Source organism: Ursus maritimus, unplaced genomic scaffold, assembly GCF_017311325.1.
Source record: "Ursus maritimus isolate PB19 unplaced genomic scaffold, ASM1731132v1 scaffold_27, whole genome shotgun sequence".
NCBI classification, from domain to species: Eukaryota; Metazoa; Chordata; class Mammalia; order Carnivora; family Ursidae; genus Ursus; species Ursus maritimus.
Window position 1 is genome coordinate 38,037,442 of NW_024425230.1, and position 25,048 is coordinate 38,062,489.

The window sequence follows — 25,048 nt, forward strand, 5'->3', positions numbered from 1 at the left end:
CCCCCCCCCCCGCCCCCGCAATTCCGGACCAGGCTGCACGTGCCTCCTCGGGCTTCCTCGACTTGCCCATGACTCCACGCCTTTCACACCTGAGTCCGGCGGGTAGGGTCGGGGCCACTCCGGGCTCTGCAGGTCCCCGTGGGCGTGTCTCCCCCAGGAGCTGTCCCAGCCTCCTCGGCCCAGAACATTCGGGTAAGGTCTCCTGCGGGCCCCACCCCCGGGACTCCGGAGGCTGCTCAGAGGGCTTGGAGTCAGACTCCAACGGCTTGGGCAGGCATCTAAGGAACAGACACCCCAGCGAGCCTGTAAGCATATGAAGAGATGGTCAGATTTATTTATGATCAGAAAAATACAAGTTAAAATGACAATGAGATATCACACCAATTAGACTGGCAAAATTAGAAAGCTAGATAATGCCAAATCTTGGCGGTGAATGAGATGTCACAGGCAGGTGGAGAGCTGGTGGGAGTAGCTTGGGGCAGCCATTCTGGAAAATCGTCTGGTAGTAAAGAGGGAAACTAAACACAGTGAACTTTGACCTAGAATGCAGCTCTTTCCCTTCCAGTCTCAGAAAAGGACGTGTAGGGGCGCCTGGGTGGCACAGCGGTTAAGCGTCTGCCTTCGGCTCAGGGCGTGATCCCGGTGTTATGGGATCGAGCCCCACGTGGGGCTCCTCTGCTATGAGCCTGCTTCTTCCTCTCCCACTCCCCCTGCTTGTGTTCCCTCTCTCGCTGGCTGTCTCTATCTCTGTCGAATAAAAAAGAAAAAGAAAAAGAAAAAAGAAAAGGACGTGTAAAGGATGTTCCTTGCTGCCCTGTTGTTTCGTGGTTGCTGGGAGTTGGAGGTGACTTTATCTGCACTGGGGGAGTGGATGGGTAAAATGTGGGACTATGTAACTAGAGAAGCAAGGAACCACGATGCGGCTTGGGGACTGGGCCGGAGGCCCTGAAAGAATTCAGGCAAGGCAGAACAAAAGAGAGAGAAGTTTATTGGATATACCGCAAGGACAACAAAGGGGAGACTGCCACAAGGTGGTGGCAAGGGGCGATAGTTAAAGGGCAGAGTCAGGGAGTATGGGGACAAATGGAATTTTCCCTTTTTTGGTAACTGTGCCTGATTGTATGTAGCTCATTGGTGCTGGGACTATTTGGAGGTGGGTCACTTAATGAGCCTGTTTGCATTCAGCTTCGTGGGCCCTTTTGCCTTGCTCAAGTTTCCATTGCACAAGACCGTTACCTAAAAGCTGCCTCTACAACCAGGTGTATTCACAACAACAGGGATTCAAACACCCAGGGCTGAGCTGAAAAAGTAGATCAAGCCAGTGATACCTATAACACAATACCAACAAATGCATGCACACGAGACAACAGAGATTGCAAAGACACAAACAAAAAGATACACATTAAACATATCAGAATGGGTTACTCTTCAGACCCCTGGGGGCTGTCCGTGTCTTCTCTTCTTTGCCTTTTTGGCTCTAAGGCATTTACAGCCCCTTTAGATTGAGGGATAGTGGAGTCCCAGGCATCTCTACCCCAAGACAAGGAGCCATTACTAGTTCTCTGGGATCAGAGAAGGAAGAATATTTTTCAGTCATTAGTGTAGTTCAAGAAGGCTTCCTGGAGGAGGAAGTATTTGGGATGGCCTTTGAAAAATAACATAATGATAATAGCTAACATTTAATGAACCTCAAGCTAAGCATCTCGTGTGGATTATCTCATTTTGCCCCCCAAACCACCCTACATGAAATGGGCATGACCATTTTATGGAGGACGAACTGAAGCATGAAAGGGTAAATAACTCTCCCGACCTCACATGGGTAAGTGGTGGAGCCAGGGTTCTAACCCAGGTGGTCTGATTCAAGAGCCAGAGCATGAGCATCTGGCAGGTGGAGGGGACTCTGATGGAGTCAAAGCCACAGACAGCAGGCAGTGTCTCTCTCTAAGCCCTGGCCTCCCGGGTGGATGCAGAGATGCCAGGGAGCAGTTGGCTGGCATAACTGCCCACCTGCCATCTGCGATATCCATAGCCCTGGACCAGCAGAATGAAGTGGCTGCTTGCTGCTTTTTGCCTCTCAACTTGGGTGCTCGTATCTTGGGATACACAGTGGAGAATGAAGGCCTCGGGAAACCACAGTCAGGACTTCAATTTTACACGATGACTGGGAGGGGACAGAAAAGTTGCATTTTATTAAAACAACCATGGTTCAGTGAACAAGGGAGTAAGATGCAAAGTCCAGTGGGCAACTTTGGACAAGGCCCCAGAGCTTTGGGTGTTCACACTGCTCTCTCTTTGGATATATTTAGAGGGAGATATTTGGGAGAACCAAACCCTGGCTCTGCCTTTTTCCTGTCCCTGATGGTATGCAGAGCCCATTTTCACCCTGCTTCTCCAGCCCTCAGCCTCACCCCTCCCCACCCCCTTACTCACTCACTCACTCACTCTGATGATCCCCAGGTCATTCTCAAAGAAGACAGGACCCAGTTCCACGCACACATCCTGCTTCCATCCCTTTAGCATTAGGGACTATGGAGTCAGGGGACCGAAGAGGTAAGTCAGAGACCATCACAGTTGACAGGGATGGAGAGAGAGCTGGAGAGCACAGCGCTGGGGCTTGGGGTAGGGCATGTGGGGTGGCTCCAGGACTGTATGAGTGTATGTGACAGAAGGACGTGTTTGACCTCAACACCTACTAGAAACAGTGAGGAAATACCAAAGTGATGGAAACTTGGTTTGACTGTGGAAAAATTATGTCAATTATACTCATTTATGAGCTCTACATGTCATTTTAGCCTATTAATTTTGTAGCTTAGTAATGATGCACATCATTTCAAATGTCTTTTTTTTTTTTTCCAATCTTCATGTAGCTGGAGCCCAAAGGTTCAAAAGCACCTGGCTCCAGGGGTCCCAAGCAGACGGGCCTAGGCCCCTGGCTGCTCACAAAATCCAGAGGCAGAGAAATGAGCAGTGGTGAAACCAGAAAGGAATTTATTTCAGTGAGGCCAACACCCAGAAGACCACAGACTAGCATCTCAAAGACCATCTCCAAAGTGCTGAGAATACTTGCAGGTTTATGTAAGTAAAATGTGGGGCAAAGTTTGGTGGGTACGTGCAGGTGGGCAGTAAAGGTCAGATCGATCATTGTCTTAGGGTCAGTCACTGAGGCTTGCAGGCATCAGGGCCGTCCTTATTGCATGTGGGGGTTGTAGTTCGGCTCCCATCGCAGGATGCTTTGCCCGCAGGGTCTTTTGCCTGAGTTAAGAGATAAGGAGAACCTAATCAACAAATCAATCAGTCAAGAACAGGTTGAGTCAAATCGAGGTAGCCGAAGCCCTCTTTCCCTAGGGGAGGAGAAAATAATAAAATTAAACTTGCTAAATTTCTTTTGAGTAGAATGGAATTTCCCCTGGCCTGCCTCAGGGCCTTTGCACTTGCCATTTCCTTTTCTACAATTAGCTCTTTGTCATTTTCTGCCTGGCTTTAGTGTCCATTTCCCAATGTTAGTTTTGCCATCCCTACCCTCACTGTCCCTCTCACAGCAGCCTTTGCCTCCAGAGCACAGTCACAATCTGTAATTCCGGGACACACAAATAGCACTGGGCCTACCCATTCCTATTCAGAGCTCATTGCTCTGTCAATTCCTACTCAAACGGAACACTAGACTAGTATATTATATTATTCGCTCTACGATTATGTATATTTGAAATTTTCTATAGTAATTTTTTTTACAAAATTCCTATCTCTTAGATAAGGCAACTGTGGTAAAATATTAATATGTGGTACTATTCTTTATAGGTTTGAAATTTTTCTAAGTAAAAATTAAGAGAAAAAAAAATCGGGGCGCGGGGTGACTCGGTCGGTTAAGCGTCTGCCTTCAGCTCAGGTCATGATCCCAGCATCCTGAGATCAAGTCCCGCATCGGGCTCCCTGCTCCACGGGGAGTCTGCTTATCCCTCTACCCTTTCCCCACTGCTCGTGATCTCTCTTTCTCTCTCTCTCATTCTCTAATAGATAAATAAAATCTTTAAAAAGAAAGAGAGAGAAAGAGAGAAGTCATCTCTTTGTCTTGATCCTTTTCCCTCAGCAAGCTGCCTCACAGCTCAGACCTTGGGCGCCCAGGTCCATTCTGAGTAGCTCTTTGGGACTGAGAGAAGTGTTATGGTCCCAGACCACCAAATCCAACCGTCCCAAACCCAGCAAGGTCAGAGCTAGGAGTAAAACCCAAGAGTGTCTGGACTCCTTGCGAGTGTTGTTTGGGGCCCTTGGAACTTCAAATCTACATGTTCAGGGCTTCCGTCAACTAAGGGAGTCATGTGCCTTGTGTGTCATTTTTACAGGAAGGAGGGTGGCACAGGGAAGTTACTAGCGAAAGAAAAGAAAGGATTGTTCCAGGCGAGGAGAGGGTGCATGTGACCGATTGCCTCATTGGTGCTGACCAGAAAATCCCTGACTGACTTACCTGAGACTATGTTTCTGGAGGAGGTAGAAACTGCATTTAGGTTAGGTATTCAGCTCCTGTTTGGTGACTTGGCCTAGCATAAGGGACACCATCTTGGGCCCGTGCTTCTCTTTTTTAACAATCTGAACTTTCCTAAATTCCCTGTCACCTTAAAAATAAAGACTTGTATTATTTTTCAAGGTGTTGGACCCAAGGTCTGAGCAGCGAGGCCTCTCGCTGAGGCAAAAGGATCAAGACAAAGAGCTGATTTTTTTTTTCTCTTAATGTTTTACTTAGAAAAATTTCAAAACTACAGAAAAGTTGAAAGAATAATACCATATATTAACATTTTGCCATATTTGCCTTATCTAAGAGATAGGAATTTTGTAAAAAAAATTTCTTTAGAAAATTTCAAATACACATAAATGTTGAGCAAATAATATAATGAACCCCATATACCTATCATCCAGGTTCAGCTGTTAACAATCCTAGCGAACTTCCTTCTCTCCCCCTGCATTATTTTGGAGTGAATTCATATTTGCCCATATTCAGTGTGTTTTATCCACTGAATTTATTTTCCTCATTGATGCTCAGATTATGTCCTCTTTGGCCAAACTGGAGCTTAAACCCTTTTGCCTCGACCACAGTAGTCTTTAACAGCTTCCCTGCTTCTGATGTGACAAGATACTCCAGGCTGATCCAGCAAATTCCCAGTACCAGACCTAGAATCAGCCATTTCTCCAGGGAGTCTTGGGTCATTTTAGCAGGAAAGATATTGAGAGATCAGTCTAGGCTCTAGGGATGATCATTGCTCCTGGGTTGGTCTTATTTCTAGGACCTTCCAGTGGATAGAGCTAGGAAATGCTTCATTTGTTTGTTTCCTGATGAAATGCATCATGAGTTCATACTCATGACTGAATGAATATAAGCTCAAATTTAAGACAACAGGGCTTTACCTAACATTATCAAAGTTATATCTGTATTTTCTTTCTCCCATGTTGGAAGTCCCACTTCTCAGTAACTCCAACATAATTCCTCATTCACTTTAACCATAATATACTCACGACAGTCTCAGAATAACAATTCCAACATAAAAACCAAGAACATGATTCCTGAACACTAAGTATTTTTAAAAGTTTGTTTGTTGGGGCACCTGGCTGGCTCAACCCGTAGAGTGTGTGACTTTTGATCTCAGGGTTGTGAGTTTGAGCCCCATGTTGAGTGAAGAGTTTGCATAAAAAGGAGGGGGGGCTGGGTGGCTCAGTAGGTCCAACTCTTGATCCCACCTCAGGTCTTAATCTTAGGGTCTTGAGTTCAAGCCTAGTGTCGGGCTCTGTGCTAGGCATGAAGCCTACTTTAAAAAAAAAAAAAGTTTTTCTTGTCATTTGGCTGTATCCCACTAAGGGCACATAATCACATTAGTGTTTCGAAGTCACTTGGAATAGTTCCTCCCTGTGTGGTTATGCCACCAACTCAACATGCACAGGCTTGGGGGAAAAAATCATAGGTTTGTTTCATTTTTGCTTTGTTAAATGTTAATTTTGTTTAATAATTATGTAAAATATTTATAGTTTCAAGGTCAAGTCTCTGAACGTTGTCACGGTCAGTTGTCATAGTCCAGCTGCTTCCAGCTGGTTCTTGCTCTCCTTCATTCGTATCTAGCTTTTCTTCCCATCCGATGACCCTACTGACCAACAACAGCCCCAGGCTCCCACAGATGCTCAGAGGCAAATCCGGGGGAGTCCTCTATGTAGAGGAAACACCCTCATAGACCTCCCTGCAGTTTCCGCTGTGGTTCCATTTGGGCAGCTGGACATACTTGGTTTCTCAGATTGACTGGCTAGTGACTCCTCTGATCCCCCAATTCCCCTTGCAGTCACTGTCTCCACCAGCTCCTTCCACAATCGTGCAAAGCAAATTACTATAATAAAGGCCCTATCCTGTCATCGGAGAGTGATTCTCTCCAACTGAATCCTGACGCAATCACCTTTGTTGTTGTGGTTGCTCACCCTTATATTGTTTAATTCAATCATGTCTATGTAACATGACATAGTATGTATTTTCCCTTTCCTACAATAGCATATTATACGCAACTGTCTCACCTTGCCTTTTTTTGATAACAGCTTTATTGAGATATAAGACACCATATAATTCATGCATACAAGTGTACGATTCAGTGGGTTTTAGTATGGTTCAGAGTTGTATTATCATCACCATTAAATTTTATTTTATTTTATTTTATTTTATTTTTTAAGAATTTATTTATTTATTTGACAGAGACAGCCAGCGAGATAGGGAACACAAGCAGGGGGAGTGGGAGAGGAGGAAGCAGGCTCATAGCGGAGGAGCCTGATGTGGGACTCGATCCCATAACGCCAGGATCACGCCCTGAGCCGAAGGCAGAAGCTTAACCGCTGTGCCACCCAGGCGCCCCCACCATTAAATTTTAGAACATTTTCATCACCCAAAAAAAGAAACCGCATACCTTTAAGCTCCCACTACCCCACCTCTGCTACCACCACAGCCCCCAGCAACCACTAGTCCACATTCTTTCTCTAGAGATTTGCCTACTGTGGACACTCACATTGCTTTACCCACAGAAGAACCCACCTGGGTGATCTCTCTGCAACGGTATGTCATGATCTTGTTCCCTTTGAGGCCTCGGAGTTCTCCATTGTGTGGCTTAGCCAACCAGTTCCTTCTGATGGACACGTGCCCTATTTTCAATCTTTGGCTATTACAATAGAGTTACAATGACTAGCCTCGTGCATGTATCATTTGGTGTGTGTTTTTTTTAACCAGTGCATCTATGGGATCTATTCTTAGAAGCGGGGTTGCTGTGCTAAAGGGTAAATGCACATGTGATTTGCTAGCGATTGCCAAATCCCCTGCACAGAATCTGTACTATTTTGCACTCCATCAGCAACGTATGAGAGGGCCTATTTCCTCACAGCTTTCCCAACAGAACATGCTGTAAAACTCGGATTTTTGCCAATCTGATAGGTGAAAAATGGTAACTCGGTGTAATCTTTTTTTTAAAAAGATTTTCTTTATTTATTTGAGAGAGAGAGGGAGCATGAGCATGAGTGGGGTGGGGGGCAGAGGAGAGGGAGAAGCAGAATCCCCACTAAACAGGGAGGCCCCCCACTTGTGGGGCTCTGTGTAATTTTAATTTGCATTTCTGTCATTACCAGCAAAGTTGGTTATCTTGTCTATGTTTAAAAACCGTTTTCATTTTTTTCTGAGAACAATCTGTTCTTATTTCTAGCTCATTTTCTTTATGATTTTTGGCCTTTTTAAAAGATTTTATTTATTTATTTGAGAGAGAGAGAGTGAGCAAGGGAGAGAGAGCACACAAGCGGGGTGGGGGGTTGGTGAGCAGGCAGAGGCAAAGGAAGACAGAGAAGCAGACTCCCCACTGAGCAGGGAGCCCGATGTGGGACTTGATCCCAGGACCCTGGGATCATGACCTGAGCTGAAGGCAGATGCTTAACTGACTGAGCCACCCAGGCGTCCCAGTTGGCCTTTTTCTTAAAAGAATTTTAAAACAACTTTTATTTCTTGTCTTATTCATGAAGTAACGTTTGTTCATTACCAAAGAAAATTTAAAATACAGACAATGAAAAATAAACCCGTGATTTAAATACCCAAAGATGACACTGGGAATCACTCAGTATATATTCTGTTAGTCCCTTTCTCTCTCTTTTCTTTTCTTTTCTTTCTTTTCTTTTCTTTTCTTTCTCCTTTCCTTTCTTTCTTTTTCCTTCTTTCTTTCTCTCTCTTTCGAGTATAGTTGAGCATAGCTGACACACAATGTTACATTAGTTTCAGATGAACAGCATCATGATTGGACAAGTTTAGACAGTTTATAAAATTATGCTATGCTTACCACAAGTGTAGCTATCATAGCTATCCCCGTTTTTTTTTTTTTTTTTAAGATTTTACTTATTTATTTATTTGAGAGAGAGTGAGAGTGAGAGAGCACAAGCAGGGGGAATGGCAGAGGGGGAGGGAGAAGAGGGCGCCCTAACCCAATGTGGAGTTCCAACCCAGAACCCCGGGATCATGACCTGAGCAGAAGGCAGACCCTTAACCCACTGAACCACCCAGGCACCCCTCATTCTTTTTTTTTTTTTTTTTTTAAGATTTTAAGTATTTATTTGAGAGAGAGAGAGAAAGCACATGAGCACAAGCAGTGGGGAGGGACAGAGGAAGAGGGAGAAGTGGGCTCCCTGCTCAGCAGGACCCCTGGAGATCATGACCTGTACCCAAGGCACATGCTTAACTGACTGAGCTACCCAGGTGCCCCAGCTAGCCCCATTCTAACAAAAGGAAAAAAGATACACATACACACACAAACACAATGGCAAAATATTTACTGGTCATGTGCCAGCACTTGGAAGCCAGAGGCTGCACAAGTCTCTCTGCTTAGAGCATCAGCCTTTTAGGTGAGAGAGGCCTGGAATGCCTGGAGAAGGGATGGGAGGGGAATGGCAGAAGGTTCTGACCAAGTAGGGTCAGGAGTGGCCAGTGGGCAGCCTCTGGAGAGGTGCCAGTACCACGTGGGTTGAGTGTTGCTTACCCAGAGGGGAAGGGTAGGGGGAAGCAGCCCCAGCACAGGGCTAGGGCTGAGCCCCAGCCCTGTTCTGCAGTGCCCAGCCATGTGACCCTGGAGATGTCTCTCCCCATCTCTTCACAAGGAAGTAGGCCTGGATGGTCTTTAAGTTCCCTGCCCACGCAAGCATTATACTAAGACAGGATGAATAATTCATTAGAGGAAGAAAGGATTGATTAACGGCCCAAAGGAAGACTGGGCTGTTTTATTTTTCAGCCTCTGGGCACCCCCCTAAACTTACAACCTTGGACCCCACCCATGCTTCCCAACACTTGTGTACTCACATCTTCCTGAGTCTAGTCCCAGTTCTGCCACTGTCTAGCTGTGTGACTCTGGGCAAATCACTAAATCTCAATTTCTTCGTCTATGGATGATACTTTTTTAGAGTGTCATTTCAAAATACCTAAAGCAGTCACCAGCACACAGCGAGTGATGGTCATTATTACCAGCCACCTTTCCCGCTGAATCATCTTGACAACCCTGTGAGGCAAGAACTAGTAAATCTAAGGTCCACTTTACAGAGGAGGCAAGTGACGTGCAGAGAGGTTAATGACTCGCCCAGGGACACCCTGCAAACTGGAGGGTTGAGAGTGGAATCCCGGCATGCCTCTCTCCCAAGGCGAACTCGGTGGTCCACGTGGCGCTGCAGTCCCCAGGTGAGGCCGATATGTCTCTTCGGTCTGCGTCCCCTGGAGCACCCCCACTCTAGGTTGCGCTCGCTCGGAGGGAAGAAAAGCGTTTGGGGAGAAAACCTCAGAAAACAGCGCAGGCAGGCAGGCACTGGGGGCAGAGGAGCCAGAGGAGAGAGAGGGATGCAGCGGCGGCTCTCGCCGCTTCTCCACCTGCGCAGCTTCTCCGTTCGGCCCCCTGCAGTTCCTGCGGTGGACACGCGGGGGAGCCAGAGCCGGCCACGAGCTGCCGGCGCTAAATACCATGATTCCCTCAGGTGTGTGCGCACGGAGCCCGCCCCCACCGCGGGCACGAGCGCGACGGAAGCGAGAGGAGCGTGAGGAGCGAGCTGCCGGGGATTGCCGGCGGTAGTCCGACCCGAGGTTGGCTGAGCCGCAGCTGGTTGTCCACTCCGGCTTCCTGCTGCTCTGTTTTCTGAGGTTTTCCTCAGAATCGCGGCGCAGGTCGTTGACCGCCAGGCAAGGACTTGGCCCCTGGGGGGCGGCGTGGAAGGCGGCAGAGTTGCAGGGATGTCAGGACCGGCGGTGAACTGCCCGTTTAATCCCCACTCCCCTGACTTCCCTGCTTCCCTAAGGACCTCCCGGAAAGCCTGAGGCCTTCGTCAGCCTGAGCGCCCAAGATACAGTAACGCTATTCACACAGAAAGTGTGGCCGTTGACGATGGGTTCCCTTCAGGGTACTGTGCGCTTGCAACACTGCGGCCCGGACGGAGCCAGCGCTTCACCCAGAAGAACTGCTCAAGGCCTCATTTCCCAGGGGGGGTTGCCTCGAGGAGGGCGGGATGACCGCGAGTTGTGGGCCGGGAGTGAGGCAGCGCGGTGTGGACTGGGCCGCAGAGCGGGTCCCGGTGCCTCCTAGACCCGTGGGGTCTGCGTCCCAGCCTCTGTAGGAAGGCCACCCAGCCACGGGCAGTGTCCAGAAGCAGTGCCCACGGCCCAGGGCTCTGCATGCCCAGGCGGCATGACTGGGGGGCGTGGGCAGGAGGGACTGGGGCTGGGGGGAGGATAGGGGAAGCACAGCGGAGAAGGAGGAAGAGGGAAGTGAAGAGCTCAGAGGTTGGAGCTGGGCAAGACTTTCGTTCTCCAGGCCTCAGTTTCCTCGTCTGGAAGGTGGAGATAATAATACCACCAAATGCTAAGGGCTACCGTGAGCATTCAATGAGTCAGTGTTCTAGAAAATGCTCTGGAATCAATGCAAAGGCTAGGCAGGAAACCTCCTCTATGGAGGCCTCCCTGATTGTCTCAGACCTCAATGCTGCTCTCTCCTGGGGGTTCCCAGAGCCTATGGTCCAGCCTTCTGTGCCAGCCCTGTAGTCTCGATGGGGTGACTGTTTATTTTGCAGCTGCTACCCCCTCCCCAGGGTACCATTTTGCACCCCCCATCCCTGCCAGAATGAATTTTTCAAGGCAGACATGGTGGCTGATTCATCGCTGTATTAATTCAAAAACAAGGCCAGACAATACTTTGCAAAATGATACTTAAGTTCATCTCAAAAAATAATAATAAGTACAAAGAGACAGTTGTGAAAACAACTGCAGTGGGGATGGGGGATGGGACCAGATATTGAAACGATTTAACCAGAGTGATCAGAATTTTTTTCAGTGTATATATACTTTACCCTCAACTCATTTTGAAGAACCTACACCACAGAAATAAGAGCAGTGCCAGGGCAAAGATAAATAAATGCACAAGGACGTTTGCTGCAGTGTTGTTTGTAACTGTAGAAAAGAACTGGAAACAAGAGTCCACCCGTAGGGGCTGGCGATCAGTTTACAATACATGTAAGTCAAACTCAGATGGACTGTCTCCAGCGTTGTGCTATCCGTCACAAACATTGCTGCAATGAACTTCTTTGGTCACGTGTTTTAGTGCATTGTGCAAACGTTTTGGTAGGTTAGATTCATAGAAGTCAAGTTGCTGGGTCAAAGCGTAAATTTAAACTTGGATAGCTGTTCTAGATACCTATTGCTGTATGACAAACCACCCCAAACACAGTGCTTAAAACCATCATTTTATCTTATTCACAATTTTGCAGGTGAGGAATTCAGGAAGGGCTCAGCTGGATGGTTTATCTTTGCTTCTCTGCCAAGCTGGCTTCATCACTCACGTGACAAGGCCTCAGCACTTCTTGACCTCTCTCTGCAAGTGATGTCATATCCTCCAAGGCTCCCCCGCATGGTTTGGGCTTCTCACAGCGGGTCATTGCCAGTTCAGGTAAGAGGCAGAACGTTGAACCTGCTGGGCAAGTTAAGGGATATGCTTGGAACTAAGACAGTATCACTTTTGCTAGATTTTATTGGCCAGAGAACTTAAAGACCAGCCCAAATTCAAAGGAAGGGATCACCGACCTCCTCTCTCTATGGGAAGTGTGTCGAAGAATTTGTGACCACCTTAACTCCACCGCAGTAGCTATTTCCAAATTGCTCTCCAAAATGCTGGTCAATTTACATCCCCACAGTGTTTGGGGCTGTCTCCCCACACCCTTACCAACACTGTATGTTGTAAAACATTTCATTGGTGCCAATCTGGCAGTTGAAAATGGCGTTTCATTGTTATTTTGTTATATGTTTCTTTCATTATGAGTGAAGGTGAGCATCTTTTCATGTATTTATTGTTCATCTGGAATTTTTCTTTCCTTGGGAATTGCCCATTTTTAAATTTGGTTACCTCTTTTTGATATTGACTTCCAAAATGTCTATATAAAGAAAATTAGCTCTTTGTCTGACATTCTGTTACAAATAGTTTTCCCAGTGTGTGGCCTTTTGACTTTGTTTTTTGATCATTTTCTCCATTTGGGTATTTATTTATCTATTTATCTATCTATCTGTTTATTTATTTATTTTACATGTTCAAATAATCAGTCTTTTACTTTAACACTTCTGGGTTTTGTGTGGTGTGTTCCTTACTTTTTCAGAATTTTCCTGCTAGTTTCAAATGTTTATTTTTCCAGAGGAAGATTAATATCATTAATACCAATCTTGTCGGTATTTGGATTGAAATAGCTTTTAGTTGATAAACTCTTTAGAGAAAATGCGCAACTTTACAATTAGAGGGCAGGGCTGGTCATCACCTTGTTTTGAGTCTTCTCTTCTGTAGGACATTGAGGCTTATTGAGGGGTGGCAGTGCCATCTCAGGGAGGCCCCAGTACCCCAGGCACCCGTGGGGGAGGGAGCCCAAGGGCCCAGCAAGGGCCACCCTGGGGTCAGGTAGGCCCTGCACAGGGCTGTCCCCGGGAACCCAAGGCTTGGCCAAGGGAGGCCTAGAACACAACCCAAAGCTACAACTCTGGACCTCCATGCAGGGTGAGTTCAGGCCTCTCTAAAGGAAACATTCCTTGGAGGCTCAGGAGAGGGGCCAGATGTTCCCTCAAAGAGCGGATTCATGAGGTAGGAGATTTCACAGAGCAGTGCCTTGTTCAAGAAACCAAGTAGTAGGCCTTTGCCAAGGACAATCCTGTTGGTCTCAACATCATAGCCTTGGGGAGAGGCAGGGATCTGCTCTGGGAACCACAGGTATGGGTCGCAGCTCTGAGCACAGGCCTTCAGGCTTGCCTTCCCAACCCTGCTGGGCTCCACTGACTTCTCTCCAATCCCGAAGCCTCAGACAGCAGCATCCAGCCCCTCCCTACCCAGGCAGGGGCCCAGAGGCTTGCCCAGAGGCACCCAGGGAGACTGAGTGGGCACTCATGTATTCTGGGATCATGTGTTGAGTGCCTGCTATGTGCCAGTCTGTGTCCTTAGGATGCAGTAGACCAAAATTCCTGCCCTTCTGGAGCTGATAGACATAAAATAGAAATAACTGTGGTGAAAATGTAAAATGTCAGCAGATAAGTGCCACAGAAGACAAGAGGGCGAGGTAAAAGGGCTTGGAGGCTGGGGGTGGGAGCAGCAGAGAAGGCAGTCAGTGTTTCTGGGAACATCCATTTGCCCTCCAGCCTGGCTAACCAGTGGGGACCCCGTGCAGGGAAGCCAGGAAGGAGAACAAGGTGCTCATTCCCCTGGCTCCTTCCCTGAAGGGTCACAGCTCCTGTCAGGGGGCCCTCTCCCACAATACTCTCCTTCCTGTTTTCAGCAGCCACTTTGTCCCCCTCCCCAAGCCTGGGACTAGTAAAGGTGCCCCATGCCCCAGCACCTGGGCATTGCACTCTCCCTTGGGGTGTCCTTACATCCCATTCACACCTTTGTGAATCGTCCTCAAATAATCCTAATTGGAGTACTGTATTCTGCTGGAACACTGAGAAATACAGTGGCATTTGAGCAGCCTGGAAGACAGGAAGGTGGTTTGCCATGTAGATACCTAAAGGAAGAGTGTTCTGGGCAGAGGGGATTACCAGTGCAAAGGCCTGGAGAGGGGAAGGTAAGTCTGAACTTTTTTTTTTTTTTTTTAGATTTTTTTTTTTTTTAGATTTATTTATTTATTAGAGAGAGAATGAGCAGGGGGAAGGGCAGAGGGAGAATCTTCAAGCAGACTCCCTGCTCAGCAGGGAGTCCAACATGGGCCTTGATCTCGTGACCCTGAGATTGTGACCTGAGCCGAAATCAAAAGTCAGATGCTCAGCCACCTGGGCCACCCAGGTGCCCTGGTATGTCTGAACATTTTGAAGAAAAGCAAGAAGCCAGAGTGGCTGGAGCAGAGGGAAGGGCAGAGGAGTAGCGTATGGTATCAAAGGGATGTGTATTGGGAGGCAGGGCCACTGGAGGCCCCGACTGAGGAGACACTGTTCTTTAACCCTATTGCTTTGGCTGCTGTGTGGAGAGCCAGCTATGGAGGGGGGGGTCGGGGTGGTAACAGGGAGGCCAACGAGGGGGCTATTGCAGCATCCCAGGTGGCTGAGATGGCAGTGGGGAAGAAATGAGCCCATGGGATTTGCTAACGGGTTAGATGTGGAATGAGAGAACAAGGAGGCAAGGATGCTTCAAGGTTTCTGGCCTGTTGGATTTAGCAGGGCTGCTAGGTTTCTTGTGGCTTCCCTGCATCCATCCAGCCCAGCCTTTACATGCTATCCCTCTGGGGGCTGCAGACCCATCTCTTCTCAGGTGTGCCAACTGGTCTCCCAGCCTTGCAGGAGGGGTCCTTAAGCAAGTCTCAGCCCCCTCTACTTGGGACCATCTCTCTGCTGTTCTTTGGTCCGAGGTTAGGAATGGATTCTGCTCCTGGGGCACTGGGAACAGAGGCAAAGCCAGATCCCAAGAGGCAGCCCCAGTGAGTTGACCATTGCCCTGCGAGTGACCTGCTTTCTGGGGTACTCCCAGATCCACACTCTTCAGCCTGGGCCCTGTGGGTCAGCCAGACCCGAATATGACCTCCTTCTTCTTCCATCACTCTCTCAGCTGGCTTCCTCTCAGGCTCCAGGCCTCTGTGGGGCCATCTGAGGCCTCAAGTGAAGAGCCTGCCCACGGGTGGCCCAACCCTTCCTCAGGGACTTTGTCAGCCTTGGCCCCTGCTGCTGGACATGGTCTTTCAGAATTCCGGTTTGGAGGGCCTCCTCCCACAGCATCCTGTGGGGTCACTTGGCAAGGCTCTCACTGCCCCAGCCACTGGATACCAGCTGAGTGCCTTCTGGACCAGCCAGGCCTGGCCTCCATTGATAACAGCACCACCATATAGACTTCGCCTGAGCCAGCTCCATGCTGAGCTGTCCTCGGGCCTATCCACCCAAGTCCACTGGGGTCCATCTAGCGTACACGGCTGGTTACAAGAGTGGGTTCTGGGGTATACACTCTCCCACTCATCTGCATCTGATCTTGGGCAGTCACCTCACTCTCCAAACCTCCATTGCCTCAGCTTACCTCCTGGTATCCCTCCCACTTTGGAGATCCTCATCAGTACTTTCTGAACAAGTCACTGAACGCAATACGCTTAACACGGTGCCTGACCCACAGTACTTACTCAGTAAAAGTCAGCTATTTAAATCATCCCCATCTCCAGATGAAGAAACTGAGGCTCAGAGAGGAATGGAACTTGTCCAGGGCCACAAGGCTGGGAAATGGTTGAGTCCGTTTCCCCTGTGTCCTGGCCCATCCACCTACCCCCACCCCTGCATTTGTCCCCTTCTTCCCTTCCACTGTGAGACCAGCATAGGGTAGGGGTCAGCCCATGAGGAAACAAATGGAGAAGCCAGGAGCTTATACTCTGAGAATCCATAGGGGAGGGGAGTCACCTGTCTTCATGGGAGATACAAAGATGAATTAAACAGTCTCAGCTCACAAGGGGCTGCCCAGGCTGGAGCTGGGAGCCACAGTGCTCCGGGAGCAGCATCCTTCCCTACATAGAAGATTCAGGAAACCTTCAGGGAGGGATAACACGTGAGTTTCAGGGACACAACTGGCTTGTTGAATCATACAGGTCACAAGAAATGGTGACCACACAATCTGAATTTTTAAAGACAGTCCAAGTTTTAACCATTCTGTCCCATTGTTGGATAAAGCATCAAGCGCCCCAAAGGCTCCAACATGGTGGCACCAAAATGACCTCTCACAACCAGGTCACAAAAATCCATGTTACTTCACATGTCCTAAGCTTAATTTGGGGAAATAGGGCCAGGTACACAATTGCCACCTGCCCCAGCTTCATGGGTATGTGTATGTTACGAAGACACTAACACCAGCCAAAGCTAAGGGTCACCCACTCTCAGGTCATGAAGTGACTCGCTGGCTTGAGTAAGTACCCACTCCCTGCTCTGGCTATGATCCTAACCCCAGTGCTGGGCTCTGTAATGTCTGGAGGGGCTGTGTGAGTCCTCCGAGAAAACAAAACAGACTCTTGCCTTGTACACTTCTTGTCAGGGTGAGGGGCAAGGCCTGGTATAGGCAACGTAAAGTTTTGGCTAGAGTGTCTCTGACCAGGGCTGCTGCCCAGAGGGCTTTGCTCCCTCAGCACAGCTTTGCAACCTTAGCGTTTTGCTGCAGACCTGCCTTTCATGTTGACTCCTGCCAGGACTTTTGGTTTCAGTTTCTGAGAGCCAAGAAACAAGTCCTGCTCTTTCCCTCTGCTGCCCTTCACACTCGCCCTCCTCCTCCTCTGTCTCTGCCCTTCCTTCCCTTTCCCTCCCTGATGAGAAATGGCCCCCTGGTCCCCAGCTCTGTGAGAAAGGATAAGGAAAAGAGGGGAGGGGATAGAGAAGTGAAGAAAATTACCAGAGAACTCACTCTATTTTCAGAGCTGCTCACAGTTGTGCAAACTGTGCATGTACAACTCTAGGGGGTGCAGTCACCATGATGCCACCAAAGTTTGCATAATTAATGCACTTTTCAGGAAGATCACAGTAAAGTGTCCTGGGAAGAGGCATTTTTTTTTTCTGAATCGTCTGAAGTGCTTCAAGTGGGATGAAAGGGCTGAATGCATTTTGACTCGTATTCCTCCAGAAGCCCCAAGCTATTGCCCATCCCACAAGCCACCCCCCACCCTCGTCTTTGCACTCTAACCTACTTGTCCCTCACTGCTCAACTTCTCAGCTGGGCTAGAGCTCCAGTGAGAGACTGGTTCAAAATAAGTGGACCAATCACCTCTAGAGCAATTCATGGGACCCCAAACAAATCTCTTCCTTTCTAGGCCTCAGTTTCCCCATCTGTAATATGTGTAGTGGACAAAATGATCACTAAGGGGCCCTCCAGATTTAACATCTTGAGTTTGTGCCTGGGAAGCAGATAAGTTACAGTTGAATTCAGCCTCAGGGTCCCCTTTACCCTGAAGGAAGGAAGTAATTGTTCCCCTGACTGCAAGCAGGGCACTGAAGGATTCTTTGTGGAATGATGGTCGGAGCCCCATGAAGTCACCCAGAGAGGCTGTGTTCCTGAACCTCTCTAAACCTCAGTTTCCTCCCCCAGTGAAATGGGGGTGATAATACTTACCTTGCAAGGGGCTGTGAGGAGTAAATGGAATATTGTGTAGCTGCGCTGGCATAGAGAAGGTGCTCAGAGTGTAGAGAAGAGGGCCCTGCAGGACTCAAGGAGCCGGGCGCTAGAGCCCTGACTGTGGCTGGGCCTGTGGAGGACAGCAGGACCACTAGGCCCCGCCACTGCCTGAGCTCATGCTCCAGGGCAGGAAACCTACCTGGTTTCCTTTGGGCCCCGATAGGCCACCCCCTATCCTTTCTCCGCTGTGGGCTACCCACCCCTCCCTTTGCATGACCGCACTTCCGGCTGTATGCTTAAGGACCGCACAGCTCTGCAGGAACCCCAAAAAGCCCAAACCCCTTAGCCTGGCCTGCAGGCCCCATCCTCTGCCCTACCACTCCTGCTGCTCACCAGCAACCTTGAGTTACCTGACACCCCCAAACAAGCCATGCATTGTCACATCTCAAGCCTTTGCCCATGCTCTGTCCCTTCCGTGTCACATGTGTGCCTTCTCCCCTCTCTGTGCCTCACAAGAGAGCTAAATCCCACTCATTGTTTACAGGTCAGCTCAAATGTCACCTTCTCTGGGAAGCCTTTCCCTGTCCTTCCAGTAAAGAAAATAATCACCCTTCCTGTTGGCTCCATCAGCTCAGGACTCCTTCGGGACTTCTGTGGGGCTGAGTCAGTTGCGTCCCTATGGAGCCTCAGTGCCCTCATCTATGAAATGGAGGCAAATCACTTATTCCCAACAGGGACGATGTTGGAGGACTTGGATAAAAGGGGACACATGAAGCCCCCAAGCATAGTGTGGGAATGCAGTCCATGCCCAGGAAACCCTAGCTGACCCTTCAATTCCAGCCAGCCAACCCTGCAGGGAGGAGGAAGGGTGGGTCAGGCATCCTTTCCATCCATTTATTCCAGCTCTTTTCAATGGGTCCTCAGGTTCCTGTCCAGGGATGCTGCCAGCCCACTGCTCATTGGAGACCAACAATGATTGATAGGTTTCAAACCCAATGGTTGACCTAGCCCTTCCTGGAGCAGGTGGCACGCCCCACTCCCTCTTTGGAGCCACTATCTGAGGAAGCAGAGGCCAGGAGTAATGGGGTGGGAGGGAGGCAGATAGGTCTGATTTCCATGGGTAGTCTTAGGTCGCCCTGTGCAGCCTGACCACCCCACTGATGACTCAAGTCTAGTCCCCACCCTTCCCCTTCAGGAAGAGGCCCTGTCATAATCGCAGTTGTGCTACCTAAAAATAGTTTCAGTTCACAGATACTGCATGAACACCAGGCCTTTTCACTCAGGGAAGAGGAAGGCCGGTTCCCCAGTGCATTCCCCCTCAGCCCCTCTTCAAAAACAGATCCTCTGGGGTGGAGTCCTAACACTTCATGGATGGTTTCAGCAGCTGCTTCTCCCCCCCGCCCCCCCCGCCCCGGCTTTGGTGCTGAAGGCTTTTTGCTGCTTTGCAATCAGCTTCTCACATGCTCTCATTTGTCCTTTGCATCAGAGGTATGGGGCAGAGCAGCAGAGGTTATTGTACCCATTTTGCAGTTCCAGAAACCCAGAGCAAGGGAGGAGAGGTGACCTGCCCAAGATCACACAGTGAGCTGGTTGTGGAGCCGAGGTGTGGCCACCTGACTCCTCCTACAGTGTTCTTTCTGCTCCGGCATATGTCTCCTCCTTGGAAAATGCTGTGACCACAGGTCACAACCAAGGCAAAAAGAGAAAGGGGAGGAGAGAAAGGTTGGACAGAGTATAGATTCTCGCAACAAACATTTGTCAAGCTTGTACTATGTGCCAGGCACCACACTGGGCACTAGTGATACAGCAGGGAGCAAAAAGTCTATTTCCTGCCCCCATGGAGCTCTACAGTTTAATGGAATGAGAGTTAACATTTATCGGGCATGTTCTTTATACCAGATGCTTTACAAAGCCCTTTTACATGGAATATATAATTTAATTCTCACTAGCATCCCCATAAGGTAGAGTATTGGACATTTGTCATTTGTGTTGGCCACCCAGCATCTGGGAGCCCTTCCTATGTGTGGGGTATTCTTTAGTCGTGAGGAAGAGCCCAGCTTCCTGCTACTGAGACTAAGTATGCCAGTTGCTCCCTTTCCCAGCCTCCCATCCAGCTTGAGGCTGGGTGTGTAACCAACCTTGGCCAGTTAGCACAACCACTCCAGACTCTGTGTTGCGGCAGTAAATGTACAGATCCATCATGGCAGTCAGTTAAGGACAAGAGCTATTCATGGGTGCAGAGTCCCTCATTCACCGCTGGTGGAGCCAGTGTCTGTACCCAGCGGTAGCAGGTGGTGCTGTCCCTCCAGCTGTGCGGAGAGACTGAACATGGGAGCTAGTGGGGAAAGGAGAAAATCCTGCCTGCCTGCAGGTGGAAGTTCCTGCTGCTTCCCCCCAGAGCATGTGGGTGGGGTGGGTAGAACCTAGAAATGGCAGGGAGTCTGGAGTGGGGGTGAGCCTTGCTATGAGGCCTTCCAGCCTGAGTCCAGTGGCCTGGGCTGGGGTAGAAGTGGGCACTGGGTGGTCTCAGAAGCCTCCACCTTGTGGCTGCATAATCATCCCTGCCTGAATCCCTGGAGAGCTCCTATCTGTTCTCAGGCTGTCTCTTTTCTCCCACCCACCCTCCTCACCATCCCACTGATCTAGGCCTGGTTCTAGACCCTTGACCTCTGCCTGGACATCTGTAACAGCTCCTCCTTGGTCTCCCTGCCTCAGCTTTGTGTCCCTGCATCCACTTACTACCATCCTTCATCCTGGAGTCAGGGTGAGCCTCTGGAACACAGGACTCATGGAGTCACACCTTTCCTTAAGCACCTGCCAGGATATCCTCACCCACAAATGCCATGCCTGGCACTCTAGGCTCTTAACCCCCCCTGACTATGCACATCAATCCTCAAGACCCGTCCCAGAGCTCTGGCCCCACACCTCTCTGTTCAGTCATCCCTTCTCCATTGCCACTGTGCCCTGCCCTGCCCATTCTACTTTCTTGGACTGTTTTTTGCTTGTGCTGTTCCCTCTACTGGGAATGCCCTTCCCCATCCCCTCAACTCTTCTAATAAAATCTCATTCATTCTTAAAGCAGCTTCAAATGCCAGTTCATCCGTGAAGCTTCCCTCAACCCCACCTTGACTCCTAGTACTAGTATTGATTCCTTTATTGCGTCAAGGAGAAGTTCTGTGGTATTTTATAGGTACACAAGTTGCTACTGCCTTGGTCAGGTACTTTGATGTGAATGAAGAAAGCCGTGCCTGTGGGACCAAGAACCTGGGCTGGTCAGACAGACCCAGGTTCAAATCTAGGCTTTGCCATTTACATGCTGGGCCATTGTGGGCAAGTCAGTTCACCTCTCCAGTGCCCCATTTCTTCAGCTTCATTGGGCCCCCATGACAAATTAGTGGTTTCCACATCATTCTGCCCTATGAATTATGAGCAGCCCCTCCAGGCCCAGGATGGTCTGGGGCATGGGGGCCTTTGCTACCCATGGAAGCCCTCTCTGGTCTCTATGTCTCAGCTCCCCCACTTTCTTTTTTTTTTTTTTTTTAGATTTTATTTATTTATTTGACAGACAGCCAGCGAGAGAGGGAACACAAGCAGGGGGAGTGGGAGAGGGAGAAGCAGGCTCTCAGCAGAGGAGCCTGATGTGGGGCTCAATCCCAGAATGCCGGGATCACGCCCTGAGCCAAAGGCAGACGCTCAACGACTGAGCCACCCAGGCGCCCCTCAGCTCCCCCACTTTCAAATCCACTTTCTGCTATGGAAGCATGAAACAGGTCAGAGGGGGACAAAGTGGGAGCCTATAATTGGGCATCTAGTGGCACCCAGGGAGAAGTGCATTGGTGTTGCCCCATCTGTGTGCTTAGATGCTGACAAGTACAAGCATGTGGGTCTGTATACACAGAGCTGTGTACAGATTTGGGTGTGAGTGTGTGTATGTGGGGACACATGTGCTTGTTGGTGTGTATGTGTATAGCTGCTGTGGTTGTCAGTTCAGAGCAAAAAAGCCCACACTTCCTGTTAAGAATCAATTAGAGCATTTATATAGAAGCCTCACGTCTCCCCGGAAGTGTCATCAGAGTTAGGGGAAGAGAGACGGGAAGCAGGGCAGGAGGATGGGAGCAGAGGGCAGGACTCCTAGGTTCTTGTTTCATTCTGCTGCCAAGTCATTGCATGACCCTAAACAAGTCACCTCTCTGGGCCTCAGTTTCCCTTTCTGTAAAAGGGTGGGGGATTAGACTAGGTGGTCACTGACCCATCCTACTCCCTCATTTTTGGAGACCCAGATTAGCATCCAGAGTATACTTTTCAGAGGGAGACCCCACTCACAATCCAGATATCCCACCGAGCATATCCCTCACTCTGTTGATCTAACCCTTCCCAGGCCATCCTTGGAAACACCTAGACTCTTCCTTGTGGTTCTATCAGGGAGGGGACAGGAAGGAAGTTTCCAGTGGGAAGGGCTTAGTGGCAGCCAGTCTCTCACCCTCATCAGTAACTTCCTCTCCGCCCCCATTCCTACCCTACCCTGCTCCCTCCCAGTTCCCACATCCTCAACCAGAAGAGAAACAAATTAGTTCTTCAATAGGAAAAGGCAGGAGTCCCTGCCCTTTCTACCCACCCCATCTACACTGGGTGAGAATACATGGGGAAGAGTCTGGTTTCACAGTCAAAGCTGGCCCCCTTGTTTTACAGATAAGAAAACCCATACACGGAGAGGGTTAGTGACTTGCTCAAGGCATACAAGTGTGATGGTGGCAGTGCCAGGATTGACCCCAACTTCCCACAGGTCTTTCCATACCATCAGGCTGCCCCTCCATGAAGAAGGCTCCCTAACTAATTCTCATTTCCACTGAGGGTAGAGCACAAGAACAAGAGCTTACACTGCAGCATAGGGACTTGGAGTGGATGCCAGGAAGCACTTCTCTACCTAGAACGGGTAGACCTGGACGGGTGCCAGAGTGACACCTCCTCCCAGACATGCCTTTAGAGTAGGCTACCCTGGAATGCAGTAGCGCCTCGTGGTTAGGGAGATGGCTGGAGACACCTGGTTTCCTGTGTAAGGTATCTTGGCGGGGAAAGGGGGCAAGATTGCAGAAGGAGGAAGAAAGTTACTTTGGCCAGGCCCCATGTCCAGTGCTCACACCTATGCCCGTGACAGCTGTAGGAGAGAGGATCTTCATTTTATAATCAGGAAACTGAAGCTCAGAGAAGTTTAAGTGACTTTCCGAAGGTCATACAGTTAGAAAGTACAGTTGATCCTTGAACAACGCAGGGGTTAGGGGTGCGGACCACCCTGGCACAGTTGAAAATCTAAGTGTAACTTTCGATTCCCCTAAAAAAATTTTTTTTAAAGATTTTATTTATTTATTTGACAGGGACAGCCAGCAGTGAGGGAACACAAACAGGGGGAGTGGGAGAGGAAGAAGCAGGCTCATAGCGGAGGAGCCTGATGTGGGGCTCCATCCCAGAACGCCAGGATCACGCCCTGAGCCGAAGGCAGACGCTTAAGGACTGCGCCACCCAGGCGCCCCTCCCCTAAAATTTAACTACTGATTGTGTACTGTTGACCTGTAGGAGAATCCCTACTGATACCATAAACAGTTGATTAACATGTATTTTTGTATGTTATATGTTTTATATACTGTATTCTTACAATAAAGTAAGCTAAAGAAAATTTTTTTAAGAAAATCATAGGGAAGAGAAAATGCATTTACAGTACTGTACTGTGTAAAAAAAAAACCAACAACTGCATATAAGTGGACCCACACAGTTCAAACCTATGTTGTTCAAGGGTTCATAGGACCTATGTGGTATGGCCCCAAATCTTTGCTCTTTCCACTAAATGATTTCCCAAAACATGGACCACAAGATAAATTTAAAAATATGGTCCATTAGATGCATTTAGGTGATACGTATGTGAACTGTTTTTGTTTCTTTTAATAATATATTAATCCAAATATAAATCAGGAAAAATAAATCAGCTCGTCAAACTCAAGATTTCAGAGATATTATTGCTTGGAAATAGGCTGAAAATTTTGTTTACTTTTGATGCCCTCCCTGGTCCCCCCACCCCGCCCCCATCAGCTTCTGGTAACCACCAATCTCTTCTCTGTTTCTATGAGCTTGGGTTTTTTTTGTTTTTGTTTTTTAGATTTCACGTGTAAGACAGGTCATACAGTTTCGTCTTTCTCTGTCTGACTTACCTGACTTAGCATAATGCCCTTGAGGTCTGTCCATGTTGTTGCAAATGGCAAGATTTCATTCCTTTTTTTCCCCCCAGCTTGGCAAGCAATGGTTTATTAAGGAGACTTACAGAGAAGTGTGTCTTAGGTGGCAGCAAGATGAGTAGATCTTTGCTGATTTCATTCCTTTTCGTGGCTGAATAATATTCTATTGGATACAGACACTACAATTTCTTTGTCCATTCATCCATCAGTGGACTCTTAGGTTGTTTTCACCTTGGCTATTGTAAATAATGCTGCAATGAACATGGGAATGCAGATATGTTTTCAAATTAGTGCTTTCATTTTCTTTAGATAAATACCCAGAAGTGGAACTGCTGGGTCACATGGTAATTCTGTTTTCAATTTTTTGAGGAACTGCCCTACTGTTTTCCATAAGTGGCTGCACCAATTTACATTCCCACCAATAGTACACAAAGGTCCCCTTTTCTCCACATCCTCATCAACACTTATTTCTTGTCTTTTTGACACTAGCCATTCTGACAAGTGTAAGGTGGTATTTCCTTGTGGTTCTGATTTGCATTTCCCTGATGATTAGTGATGTTGAGCATCTTCCCCATGTACCCGTCAGCCATCTGAATGTCTTCTTTGGAAAAACATATATTCAGATTTTCTGCCCATTTTTCCATCAGATTGTTTGGGTTTTTTTGCCACTTTGTATGAGTTCTTCATGTATTTTATATTTTTATTTTTTATTTATTTGAGAGAGAGAGATAGCGTGAGAGAGCATGAGTGGGGTTCGGGGAGAGGGAGAAGCAGGCTCCCCACTGAACAGGGAGCCTGACTTAGGGCTCGATCCCAGGACCCTGGGATCATGACCCGAGCCAAAGGCAGACACTTAACCAACTGAACCACCCAGGCATCCCCCCATTTTTTTCTTTATATATTTTAGACATTAGATAAATGATTGGGGGGCAAATATTTTCTCCTATTTGGTACGTTGCCTTCTTAGTTTGTTGATGGTTTCCTTTGCTGTGCAGAAGCTTTTTAGTTTGATATAGTCCCACTTGTTTATTTTTCCTTTTGTTACTTTTGCTGTCAGATTCAAAAAACCACACCAAGACCTATGTCAAGGGGTTTGCGGCCTATATATTCTTATAAGAATTTTATGGTTCCAGGTCTTACATTCAAGTGTCTAATCTATTTTGAGTTAATTTTTGCATATACGTTAAGCTAGTGGTCCAGTTTCATTCTTTTGTATTCTGTTGTCCA

The 25,048-nt window shown here is 48.4% G+C and overlaps 2 long non-coding RNA genes across 2 annotated transcripts; one reads left to right on the top strand and one right to left on the bottom strand.

Moving 5' to 3' along the window:
- Nucleotides 1-10,977: 10,977 nt before the first annotated feature.
- On the top strand, nucleotides 10,978-23,205 carry LOC121105555. The gene is made up of 2 exons (XR_005838157.1): nucleotides 10,978-11,957; nucleotides 22,970-23,205. It is a non-coding gene; the product is annotated as an uncharacterized LOC121105555 (long non-coding RNA).
- LOC103679086 lies at nucleotides 11,742-19,463 on the bottom strand. The gene is made up of 2 exons (XR_572837.2): nucleotides 17,595-19,463; nucleotides 11,742-11,981 (listed from the first exon to the last, which is right to left on the bottom strand). It is a non-coding gene; the product is annotated as an uncharacterized LOC103679086 (long non-coding RNA).
- Nucleotides 23,206-25,048: the final 1,843 nt, after the last annotated feature.